The following is a 13,745-nucleotide window of genomic DNA, read 5'->3' on the forward strand; positions in this document are numbered from 1 at the left end:
TAAAGAGTATTAATAAAACATTTGCTTCTAATATTGCTGGTAGAAACTCATATGTTTTTACTGTTCTATAGCCAGATATATGTCCAACAGCAAAAATCTGTAAATATGAAAATAAATTATTCAAACATTTGCATGGGAACATTCATATGTCGTAGTTATGGTAATCACGATCTAGTTAATTATTTATGTAAGGAAGGCACTTTGTAGATAATACATTTTTATTCTATTTATATTCATATTTTAATTTGTTGTTCTTAATTGATACATTTCTATGTTTCTTCTTCATCACAATTTCTATTTTATAATTCCCTTTATGAACTCCTCTGATTCTTCAAGACCTTTATTAATTACTAAAGGTAGATGGTTCAGGTTGGAGACCCCTGCGTATCTAATATTGACACCAATACAGTATCAAACTATTGGGACATTTAATTGTACTCCGGCAAGATGGATAACATCGGTTTCTTTCTCCACTGGTCGCCCTGATGGAAATTAGATGGTAAATCAGTCATAATCTGAGGTAAAGGCAGAACTACATTCAATAGTTCTGAAAACGAACACACGGGTTGCAATGCACAATGAGCTAGTGCCCATTCAATGTGATGCAGGCAATAAGCTACCTTAATGCTGTTTGTTGACCAACATGATTGCTGCACACAGCCAACTTCAACTGTGCTGTAGAACAGCTGCTAGCCTCAGCAATGGGCCAAAAATCATCCACAACTGTAGGCTAGCATTGTTGAAAGCTGGCCTGTACTACTTAAAGCTATATTGTACCTCTTAAAGGGAACGTGTGTTGCGGCTGGAGCAGTTCGTGGAAGTCATTCTCCAACTGATTCTGGCCTGGGAAAGACAGAAGATTGGCAAAAGATGGGAGAGAATAAGTTTCACGGTCTCTGTAGATCACGGAGTATGTCAAAGTAGGAGAGATGTCCTGTATCAACAGGGGATGAGGAGGCACTCCAGATGCATGCATAAAAGAAAATGGGATCTGGTCATTGAGGAAGTCAATGACATGAGCCAAGCCCATGAGGACTGAGTGCAGTGCCGCAAAGTTCAGTGACCTCACAAGAATGATCAAGGACAACCAATACATCTTCAAATTCTATAACCCATCAACTACGTGTAGCACAATCAATTACTCATGAGACGAGAAGAGATGAAGTCAATCGAAGGCTTTATTAAGCAGACTTGTTCCCCAGAAGCTCAGTTACAGAATGCGGCTGCTGGGAGAACCCGGGTTCTTATACTCCGCCTTACTGGGTGGAGCCAGCAGGCGGCAGATCCAATCAGGACCCAGTGTCTGTCTACCAATAGCCTCTCGGCATCACAGGGTACCGTACTACCCCTAATACATACCACCACACTATGCAAATCATCTCAAACTGCTCAATGCACAACACTCCCATTACCCACCTCCCAACAGTCCCACAAGATTATACCTGAATCTCATGTGCTGCACCTCAGCCTCACATGCTTAGCACTGCTGCAAGCCAGATCTCACAGCTTGCACATATTCCAACAACTCAAAGCACGGCAGACGGTCAACTAAACAGGATTGCACAACACCTTCCTCTTGTAAAAAAAAGCAAAACACTGTAGATGCCAGAAATCTGAAATTAAACTGGAAAATGCTGGAAATCCTCAGCTGGTCTCGTAGCATGTGTAAAAGAGAAACTGAGTTAACATTTTGTGTCTGTGACTTTCGTCAGAATATCTTGGCATACAATCAGAGGCAACAGGACGGGCAGCACGGTAGCATTGTGGAGAGCACAATTGCTTCACAGCTCCAGGGTCCCAGGTTCAATTCCGGCTTGGGTCACTGTCTGTGAGGAGTCTGCACATCCTCCCCGTGTTTGCGTGGGTTTCCTCCGGGTGCTCCGGTTTCCTCCCACAGTCCAAAGATGTGCAGGTTAGGTGGATTGGCCATGATAAATTGCTCTTAGTGTCCAAAATTGCCCTTAGTGTTGGATGGGGTTAGGGGGATAGGGTGGGGGTGTTGACGTTGGGTAGGGTGCTCTTTCCAAGAGCCGGTGCAGACTTGACGGGCCGAATGGCCTCCTTCTGCACTGTAAATTCTATGATCTAGGAGCTGACCAGAGGTGGACAGGTGGGCGTGCAAATCCTCACTCCAGTAGACAAAGTTGTGCTGGGCATTATTTGGATATTGATTTTTAACATTGTGCTCAGCTCAGTGCTAAAACAGGCAAAGAAGATAGTTTTCTCTAGCCTCTTTCTTACATCTCACTTCCCCCTCATCCTAAAATTGCTCCTGATTTACAAGCTGCACGTAGTGTAAGCATGCATCTTGTTACCATCTGGGAGGACGCTTGTCAGGACTTGCCCCTTTCTTTCCCATTCCTCAATTGATCATAACAAGGGTTTTTGTTTCTTATTTATAAGAATAGAGGTATTAAGTTAATGGGCGGAATTTTATCATTTTTTTAACTAAAGGTGCAATTCAGCCAGTGCATTAGGCCTGCCAATCCAGGGAGAGCCCCAAATTGGGCTTCAGGCCGGGCACCATGACCGAGTGTGAGTCACCCAACTTGCTATGCCCAGTGTGATCTGGATCACGCGCTCGCTGCGCATGATCGAGATAATGATATTTAAATGAACCATTGGGTTGACACTGCCAGGGTGCCAGGCTGTCAGTGCCAGGTGGGCCTGGGTGCCAGGTTGGCACCATCAAGGATCGGGGCCTGGGGGGGTCATGTACACGAGGTGGGGTCTGAAGGGGGCTATGAAGGGGCTGCAGAAAGATTAAGGAAGGTGAAGGGGGGGGGGGTCCTGAAAGCAGGGAGTGTAGAGATTGGGGCAGCATTTCAAAATGGCGCCCTGAACTGTGAGGATCCAGTCCTGCTGATGCGTTCAGCTCCCCAATGCCGGAAACATTTCAAGTGTGGCCACGGCAGGGAGAAAAGCCCAAAAAAGCTGCTCTGTATCATTGAATAGTGGTCTCCATCTCGGCATTGCAGCCATCGCGAAACAATCCACCAAACGTGCCTGAGATCGCTCTTTGACATTTTTTCGGTGAATCGTGCCCTAAGTGTCACTCAGGTGGGAAATGTGGTGTTTAATCCATTGGCTCCACTGCTGGCTTTTTCCACCATATTTATTGACATTTAAACCAACAGCTATCCTGGAGATAGATCACATGATGTCACGACTGTTCTGAATGAGCTTGCCCCGCGAGCAATCTTGGTTTCTAAGAACAAATAACAAAAAACAATACAGCACAGGAACAGGCCCTTCGGCCCTGCAAGTCTGTACCGGTCATGTTACCAACCTTGACCAAAACCCTCAGCACTTCTTTGTGCCATATCCCTTATAAGAGATCAGGATGCCTTTTTTAAAGGGTTCCCCGATCAAAAATAAATACAAAAGGACCCCCCCTTCCCCCGATACACATGGGAACCCCATCCCGACAGGCACTGGAATATTCCCTGGGGGACCCCCCAAGATACATCCCCAATGGAAGGCCCCCTCAGCAGTGCCCCCGGCAGTCCCCCTGGGGGCTGGACGTATCTGTGCGCCCCAGCGGGCTCTCTTCGCCAGATCCTCATTCATCAGAATCTGTTGTAAACCCCGCCGACTTGGTTGTCTTTCCCGCCTGCTGAAAACTGGGGCGGAGAGCCTGGCCAATGTCTGTGCTGAAACATTTATGTGCTGATTGCACAGAAGCCGTTCTGAAAAGCTTTCTTGCATCGAAAAGGGCTTTTTATTGAGCCTAAAATCAGTCCAGGTAAAGATACAAAGATAGTTGAAATGGCAAACTCACATCCTGACATTCACAACACACACACATTCACACACACACACATGCACACACTCATACACTTTCACACACAACACACACCCACCACACACCAAAACAGCCAAGCAGGCAAAATGACAAGTTCGACAGCAGGAGGTTACTGTTTGGCCAAATTAAAATTCACTGATAAAAGGCAGAAAAATAGAGGGGGCGATTCTCCGAGCCCCGCGCCGGGCCGGCGAATTGCCGCAACCGCGCCACGACGCCGGCACGTGATTCTCCGAGGAACAGGGGGCAGGGGGGCTCCTTCACCGGGGGGCGGGGCCTCCGATGGGGTCTGGCCAGTGATCGGGGCCAACCGCTCGGCGGGCCGGCCAACCCCCCCCCCCCCCCCCCCCCCACCGCCGCGCCTACTTTCTGGCACGGCCGGTCCCTGAACACCGACGCCATGTTGAGTCGGGGCCGGCGCGCTAAAGAAGTCCCCCACGCATGCGCAAGTTGTGCCTGTGGTTGCGCAGAGTGACACCGGCCGTAAGAGTAACCCCACCCCCCACCTGCCACCCCACCATCCCTGCACATCACCCCCCCCTCCATCCCACCAAACCCCCCAAACAGCCACAACTCAAGGGCAATGCCCACAGTAGCCCATACAGTACGGTGTTGGATGGGGGCCGTGGAGTGTACTGTTGGCATGGGTAGGACCAGCCACCCGTACCCCTGTCAGCAGGACGGCCGCTAGGGCCAGAGGCCCCCACGGTGGCGGGCACCAATGGGGCCGCGGGTGCCATACAGCAACCAGGGGCGTGATTGAACGGTGCATCAGCATCCTGAAGATGTGGTTCAGGTGCCTGATCCGCTCTAGAGGGGCCGCCTGATATAGCAGTAGGAGGGTCTCTCATATCGTGTGGCCTGCCGTGTCCTCCACAACATCGTGCAGCAGAGGGGCGATGTGCTGGAGGAGGAGGATGAACAGCAGGCCTTGTCCAACAAGGAGGATGCGAGGGAGGGTGAGGATGGGCAGGATATGGGCCCCGGGCAGGCACAGGAGGCCGCACAACATATGTGCCTGAGCCGGTGCGCAAGGGACGCTCTAATCACCTCCAGGTTCGCTGACTAGGGGGCCTGGCCAGTGGCACAGGCATCCTGTCCCAACCCCACCCCCTCCACGGCCAACCACCCACTTCCCAGCCCAACCCCCTACACTACCACCCCCCCCCACCTTGCAATCTCTTCTGTGATTCCTACCTGCTTCACAATGGGGTGCGGGCCCTGGGTTGGCATCAACAGCAGGTCTGGTCCATGGGATGGAGGATGATGACAACCTGCTCTGCGATGAGCATTGGTGCTCTGCATTGTTTTACGACATCTGACTCCACCATTCCCCTGGGTGATCCCTGCAAGCCAACTGGCCATCCCATCACACGGTTCCATTAAATCACTGAGGTTTTGGAGTTGGGCCATGGGGGAAGGTGAGGGGTATGTGGTGGAGAGGGATGGGTAGGGCACCGGAGCAGTAAACACTGGCTAAACTGTGGTCCCTGGTCCAAGCCCACTGCCAACGTCCGCCCATCTCTCACCCCACCCCCAGCATCCCCTCTGCAGCCACCCTGGTCCAGGCCATTCCTGACACTCTTCTGACAGAGCATTGTGAACAGGTATTTATTGTGAAACGGTGAACATTTTTGTACAGGTTTGTGCCCTAGCCCCTAACGCTACACTATGTGCTGAAACCATGGCAACTTAACTGCCTTTCTGGCCTTACGGGCACTAACGCTACTTCCAGGTAGATCCCCAGGCGGTGCAGCAGGAGTGGGACCCAGGTGTATGCGATTCCTGCTCTGTGACCTGCGTCCCCTTTGGCCGCCTTCCTCTGGAGTGACCGGGTCTGGAAGGGCCTGACTGCTGCTCAGGTGTCCAGGTGACATGGTGCCACCAGGTTCTGCCCGCTGCCCTTTAGATACGCCAGGATCAGGAGGGGCGGGCTATCTGAGGTGCTGTGGTGTTCCAGCACCACCCTTACAGGAGTCACCGGCATGGGCCCCTCACCTACTCCTCACTCAGGGTGCCCAATGGCCCCCAGGCTACTCTTTGGGATGGAAGTGTGAGCGGAGCTGACACCTGAGGCTTCTCCACCACCTGGTCCGCTTTGGTCTCAACCAGGGTCTCAATGCCCACTATCAATGTGACCGCCCTTTCCTGTAGCCTGCAACCCATCTGAACCGCAGTTAATCCCTGGGGTCGTGCCGCCCTCCGATCGTCCGCCCCCTTGGGGGTTCCTACCTCCACCTGATGTACCGCAGCAGGTGTGTGGTGCCCCAGGAGCTTCTTCACTGAAATGCCCAATTGATGTGAGTGTCTCTAGGACGGTGTTGGAGACAGCTGCGATGGGAAGTCAGTGTCGTTCCCGGACTGGTGCTCCGGGATGTCGCGGGCTATGGTTCGAGGACTCTTGTCACTGTGCATTGCCTCTTCCTCACTGCTTTTCGCTTGGACTTGAGGTCGGGGGAGGGGGTCACCAGAAAGGCCCGCCTCGTCGTAAGGTGAGCCTGCAAGACACAAGATATGATGCATGATTGGATCATGCGTTGGGGTGGTGGTGTGGGGGTGGTGGGTGGTGCTGTGGGCAATGTGGGTGGTGTGGGGTGGTGGCATGGGGAACCGCAGCTCAGCGGGGTCTCATTTGCTCGTCCGATGCCAACCTCCGCCAACCATCAGCAATGGGATCTCCACCCTGCTCTGATTTTGCAGTTGTGACTGCGGAGGTGGCAGGTTTCAGTGAGGGTGCTCTTATTGAAGTGGAGACATCTCGCACACTGTTCATGGCTGAGGTGCGTGTGAGAAATTTGTTTCTTGAACTCCCTGGTAGCGTTTTGAAAGTACTGGCTATATGCTTCAAATACAGTATCCTTCAAGGCAATGGACAAAGAACTTGAAAGTGGGATTGGGCTAGACAGATCGTTTTTGGTCAGCACAACCACAATGGACTAAAGACCTTCTTCTGTGTCATAAATTTCTAGGATTATACAATTTCTTATTTCCTTCTGCTCGTGCATCGAGCCAATGTTAACAGTGATTGACACTGTGATCCACCTGCTTTACATATTTGAGTTGGGGGCTCCCTGCATGTGTGCACCAGCACCTTCACCAACATGGCATCCATCACACAGCTTGGATGTCATTTTGGATCTCATACACCACCCATAGTAGCCAAACAATGGGCTCTTATTTTTTTTAATACAATATACATTTTTTTCACTGTGTAACTCACCTGTTTGATTGGAAATCTGAAACTTCAACCTTCAACTTAAATTGGATTCTTTTAGCACTTCTACCTTCCAAAATGTTCACTCTGTTTTAAAAGCTGCAATGTTACACAGACATCTCCCAAAGGGAAAATACTAAATTTGTTCTTGCCATGTCAACCACTACCCAGAGGGTTATCATGAGGGAACAGACATTTTGCATACCATTGGAGGTTAAGCAATGAATAACCTTAACTGCCAACACCTGTACATTTGACCTAATGTCGTATTGCTCCAAACTTTACAGAAAATATCTCAGGAAATTAAAACTCCTTCCTAAATCTTTTACAACAAGGTCACTGAAGCAAAGTAAACATAAAAAATAAAGTAATACCCATTTTACCATGTTTCCAGAACTTTCCTTTGACTCTTAAGGATAAGTAAAGTTTTGTGTGTTCTACACTGTTTTAGCTCCGATGGAATATCACATCCCTTTCATGGTGAACTGTGCAGTCTTCTCATTTCTCTCTGAAATTTTAATCCTTCTATTTTTGAGCCTGCTTCCTTACTCTGTATGGTGCAGTTGTTTACATCATGGTTACAGAAATGTGGGCCCTGTATACCCATCTGCTAACTTCAAAAATCAATTAAGGTTTGAATGGCATAAAGCATAACTAAATTCTCTCATTGTCTCCGTGTTTCAGTCGTGGAAGCAATCCTGCCTTTTTACTCTTTTTTTTCCAACAGACTGACTGGCAGTGAGGTGTTTCCTTTCAGGTCAGTTTGCCATTTGCGTATAGATGCATCCATGCCTCATAAATTATTTGTTTTCAAAATGGCCATCTTGTTGTCTGACTGTTACATAATTGCAAAATGCCCTTCTAAATAAAAGTACTTTGATTGATTTCATTCAACAATGAAGTCTCAGGTCTAAAATCTCTCCAGATTCTCTGCCCTATCCCATTCATTGGGCGGAATTTAATGGTCCCACCCTCCAGCGGGATTCCCCGGCGCCGTCGAAGTCGATGGGCTTTTGAACAGCTCGCAGCATTTTCCGGCCTCACCCCCACTGCGCCGGAACCGTTAAATTCCACCCGTTGTTTCTGATTGACCCTCCAGCCCCGGTTTGGAGACATCCATATGTCGGGCAGCTGCAATTTAATCCAAACAATAAGGATCGTTAGGCTGATCTGAACTACTGACATCTTTGAATTCAGATCACTTTTACCGGCATAACATGCCGCTGCTGGCAGTGAAAAGAATCCTCTTGTTCTCTCTGACACCGTAGAGCATCTCACCAATGCAGGTAGTTCTCCCTCTTCTCACACAGCAAAAGATGACAATTCCAAGAGACTATGGGGAAATCACCAAAGCTATTCAATAGAGTTGGAACATATAAGTTACATTATAACACTTGATGCGAGATTTCTCCACAGATGGGGGACAGCATGGAGAGAGAGTACTATTTATCTTTGAAGTTTCATTTTTCAATCATTCTCATGACTACTTTTGGGGGCCGAGAAGCTGGTTTATATCATTTTGTTTTTCTCTCTATGCTTTGTGTCTGAAAATCACTTCAGAAAATTGCATTTTAAGGTGTAATGTAGCAGATCGGAAAGGAATTCAGATTGATGGCAAGAACATTTCCATATAGCACTTGGGAATTGTTGTACTTTCAGATTGTTGTACTTTGCTGCTGGTGTTAATGCATTGTAAATAACAGTTACACTCAACAAATAAGGTCAAGAGTAAGATTCAACAACGTGAGGAGAGCTGCCAAGGAGGACATTGCATTCATCCAGTAAATAAAAATAAAAAGAAGAGTATATCCAGTTAATCTCCAGCACCGTCCCTTCCAGTTCATGGATAGGGATTTGGGGGTGGGAGGTGGATGCTCTGCCTTTGTCACGTTCTTCCCATTGCTAGTCCAGCTTCCAGTTCCTATATAATGCTATTGCTTTACAATGAAAGGCTGAATGCTACATGAAAAAATTGCTGATCTGGTAAAAGAATGACTGCAGCACTGTCAAATTCTACTTGCATTGCACATCACTGTATTTATCCCCAGAGTAAATCAACAGTGCAAGTTAAGACCTGCAGCGAAAAGGATATGAGGCAACTGATCAGCATTGATAAACTGGTTTAATCCCTAAAGCAGCAAATCAACTGCTGTGGTGCAAACTTATACCACAACAACCACTGGAATAACAAATGTACATCTGGGTCAGCTAAAATGACTGCACCAAGATGACTGAACCTTGGACACTATCCTGAAAAAATCCTGCAGCAACGTCCAGGGGCTGAGATAATTGGCCTCCAAAAACCACTCTGCTGGGTATGGCTCCAAGTAGTGGAGAGTTTCTCTCGATTGCCATTGACTTCAATTTTATATGGGCTATTTGGTGTCACACTCAGCCAAATGCTGCCTTGATGTCAAAGGCAGTCACTTCCCTTTGCCTTTGGGATTCAACTCTTTGTTCATGTTTGGACAGAGGCTGGAATGAGTTCCAGTGCCAAATGGTCCTGGGGGAACCCAAACTGAGCATCAGTGAGTACGTTATTAGTGAATAAGTTCAGGCGGGAAATGGAGAGGACCTCATTGGCACAAATATCTTACATTGTACTTCACTTATATCATGCTATCGGTTATATTGTTTTTAATAGTAAAGGGCCAATTTATCTGAGTTTGCACAAGGAGCAGAGCGTATAAGAATCACCAATCAGAGAATCAGGACTATAGCATTGTCAGCCACATTCCATTTTAATCTAGTTTCTTTCCTGAGAATGTGGCATGATGGCATATTGTTAATCACGTATAATGTGAAGTGAAGGAGGGGTGGGAGTAGTTGGTGGTATTGTCATGTGAGAGTCCCTTTAAGAAAAGTGTGTTTTATCAAATGGCTGCAGTGATGTCATTGTGCGGGTGGAGCTGGAATGTGATTCTGCTTTTTACTTTCGTTTTGAGCTGGAAGCTCTTTTTGGCTCTGTTTTTAGTTTTGCTTTCAGTTGGGGAGCTGCATTCAAACCAAACAGATGTATACTGGTTTCCCTCTCTCTTTGTTAAACAAGGTGTTTAGATACAACCAGGCCCGTCAGGGTACACGGTGGCCCGAATGGCACTGCGAACTCTGCCCCTGCATATTACTTGCCAGCCCCGCACCCCTGGCCCCGCCGGTGCATGGCACTGTGGGACCCTCTGGCCCTGGCACCCATACCTGCTGCCAGGGGTAATGTCGGCTGGCGGCCCTTGCCAACAGTACGCTCCATGGCCCCAGTCCGGCATCCCCATGTAGGGGCTACTGTGGGCATTACCCTTGGGTGGGCCACATGGTGCCCTGCTGGTGGGTGGCGGCTGGTTGGGGTTGTGGTATGACAGAAAGTGGGGTGAGGGAGTGAGGGCTGGGATGAAGGGTGGGGGCTGGGGTATGTGGTTGGTGGGATGGGGGCACCCATATGGCTGGTAGCACTCTGCAGAACCAGGGGCCAAGGTGGGTGGTCAGTGGGGTGCGCTGCAAGGTGGCTGCCTTTCAAACCACGGCAATGGATGGCCGTGCCTAGACACCGCCCCAATTCCATGGGGGAAGGGGGCACCCCGGCCCCACAGTCCGTCCCCGTCACCCTCCCCCCAGCCCTGGCAGAGGAGCCCTCCCATACAGCCAGCACTGCCAGTGTCAGGACCAGCAACCTACGGTCGCGCCTCTGTGTGTCCTACCTCCTCTCTCTCCCTCATCAGCCACGGCGCCTGTTTCTCGAGTTTTAAAAGCACAAGTGAACCTCGCCTCCGGAAATTCCCCCAGTGCAGGCGGAGAATCGCGGATCCCAGGAAAATACTGGGTCAGGCCCGCTAATTATATGCGAACGCCGTTTACTGTACTTGTGGAGTAGAACGTATTGACACTGCTGCCGAGGCACTGAAGAATTGTGATGAGCATGAACCCGGCACCTGCCGCGATTTTGCCGTCAAAATCGATTCTCCGCCCAACCGCCTTTCCTGATTTCGGCGTCGGCCGAAGGAGAATCCCGCCCCATGCCTTTGGTCGCACAAATTCTGGACTGCTGACGTGACAGTGCACAAATCTCTTTTAATGCTTCATTCTCACTAGACTCTTGGTTAGCCACTAATTCCAGAAGGTTTTTGTGTCTTTTACGATAAAGAGAGATGCAAAGTATGTGTTTATAATCTCTGCCATTTCCTATTTCTCCATTAAAATTTCCCCAATATCTGCCTGCAATGGGCCCATGCTTACCTTCAGGAATTTTCCCCTTTATATAACTACTGTAAAGAAATATAATTATTTCCAATCCCTTGGTCTTCATTTGTTGAACGTTCAAAAAAATCCAATGTTGTATTTAACTTGCTTTTTTGGCAACATTTTTAGCCTCTTCCTTTCATCTAGTAGTATCTTGATCTTTTGTTAGTGTGGTAAGACCACCTTTCCTGTGGGTATTTGTTGCAAATTATTAATTAATTATTTAAACATTTGCCCTTGCATGTCTATCATCATAAACCCGAAAGTAGTTGCCTGAACTACCTTAGCCAACTCGCCTCTCACATCTTAAGACCATAAGACCATGAGACAAAAGAGCAGAATTAGATCATTCGGCCCATCGAGCCTACTCCGCCAGTCAATCATGGCTGATATGTTTCTCATCCCTATTCTCCTGCTTCTCCCCATTACCCCGATCCCCTTATTAATCAAGAACCTATCTATGTCTTGTCATGATATTCAAACATACATCATAACACATACATAATGATAGACAGACCAACGAGCACACATAACACGACAGCCGATCACAGACAAGAGCAGACACAATATAAGACAAGAAACACGACACCTCCTGGCGAGTCCATCTGGAGACAGCACAGGGCCAGGACCTCATTAGTAAGACACTCACACGGTCACAACGTGCTGAGTACCAAGTCAGATGTGTAAATAGCTAGTTGGAATAAAACTGCGTTGTACCAATCGCAACCGTGTTGGTTCGTCTGTACCTCAGAGCACCCAACACCTCATGGTACCAGTGAGTGAATCGATACCTACCGGCAAATCTGCCATCCTGAGCCATGGACACCTGCAACAAACCGCAGCCGTTACAAGTCACTGGGAACCTGGGCACAAATTTGAATCTCTTCAAGCAGCGATTCGAACTGTTCATGCAAGCCAATGAAAAACAGGGCGCCTCGGACGAAACAAAGATTGCCATGCTCCTCACTACCGCAGGTCAGCACGCCATCGATGTATACAACACCTTGGTGTTCGCGGAAGGCGAGAACAAATCTAAGTATGACATGGTCCTCCTCAAGCTCGACAAGCACTTCAACGTTGAGGTCAATGAAAGCTTTGAGAGGTATGTCTTTCAGCAGCGCCTGCAAGGTAAGGATGAGCTCTTTCAGTCCTTCCTGACGCACCTCCGCATACTCGCGCAGTCCTGCGGTTACGACACCACCTCAGAGTCCATGATCCGGGACCAGATCGTATTTGGCGTTGCCTCCAGTGGCCTACGCCAGCAGCTTCTAAAAAGTAAAGGACTGACCTTAGCATCTGCAGTTGAAGCCTGTGTCCTGCATGAAAATGCGACCAGCCGCTATGCCCAATTTCAGGCGACCGAATCGGCACGGAGGGGGTCCCACGCGATCAAATCGGCAAGCCAGGCCGCCCATGAGGCCGAACGCATCCAGGCAATCGAGTTTCTCCCGGCCCGCGGCCCGGACGAGGGCGGCCGTTTCACCCGCTTTTTGAGGCCTCCCGCGTTTGTGCGCGCCAAAACCTACGGCAACACTGAGGGACGCACTGCGCAGGCGCGCCCGACGCAAGACCGAACTGCGCATGCGCAGTGGCGTAATGAACGCCATGACGTCATGACGTGCGGCAACTGTGGAGCTGCACATTTAAAAGGGCAATGTCCTGCAAAAACCCGACAATGCCTACGCTGTGGCAAGATGGGCCACTACGCTGCCTACTGTCGAGCGGCTCAACCTGTTGATCTTCCACATCTCCGACCACCTCGCAGGAACGTGCGGACCATTCAGCCTCCACATCACGACATCCAAACCGACGACACAGATGACCAAGACGCCTTCCGGGTTGCAGTCATTGATGCGACTCGGGTCAACACCTTCAATCCGGGCGATGAATGGAGTGCCACCCTAACGGTCAACCGATCGCCGATCACTTTCCGCCTGGACACTGGCGCCTCCGCCAACCTCATAGCATGGTCAGCCTTCTATGCCATGAAGGTCAGACCACCAATCCAGCCATCCCGGTGCAAGATGGTCGACTACAACGGGAACGTTATCCCGGCCATGGGATCCTGCCAGCTCCAGGTGACACACAAAACACACACGGCCACACTCTCATTCGAGATAGTTGACTCATCTAAGGACTCCCTGCTGGGCGCACAGGCATGTAAGGCTCTCCACCTTGTGCAACGAATCCTCTCTCTCTCTCCAGACGGCACGTCTGACTTCCCGGATGCAGAGTTCTCCGCACAGCTCCAATCGCTCCTCGCCCACAACCAGGAGGCATTCGAAGGCATGGGAACACTGCCATACACCTACCGAATTCGCCTCAAACCGGACGCCATCCCGGTCGTTCACGCACCTCGCAGGGTTCCTGCGCCACTTAAAGACCGCCTCAAGCAGCAGCTGCAGGATCTCCAGGACCAAGGGGTCCTATCCAGGGTCACGGAGCCCACGCCATGGGTCAGCTCCATGGTGTGTGTCAAGAAGCCCTCTGGCGAGC

The sequence above is a fragment of the Scyliorhinus torazame genome, chromosome 9 (assembly GCF_047496885.1).
Source record: "Scyliorhinus torazame isolate Kashiwa2021f chromosome 9, sScyTor2.1, whole genome shotgun sequence".
NCBI lineage: Eukaryota > Metazoa > Chordata > Chondrichthyes > Carcharhiniformes > Scyliorhinidae > Scyliorhinus > Scyliorhinus torazame.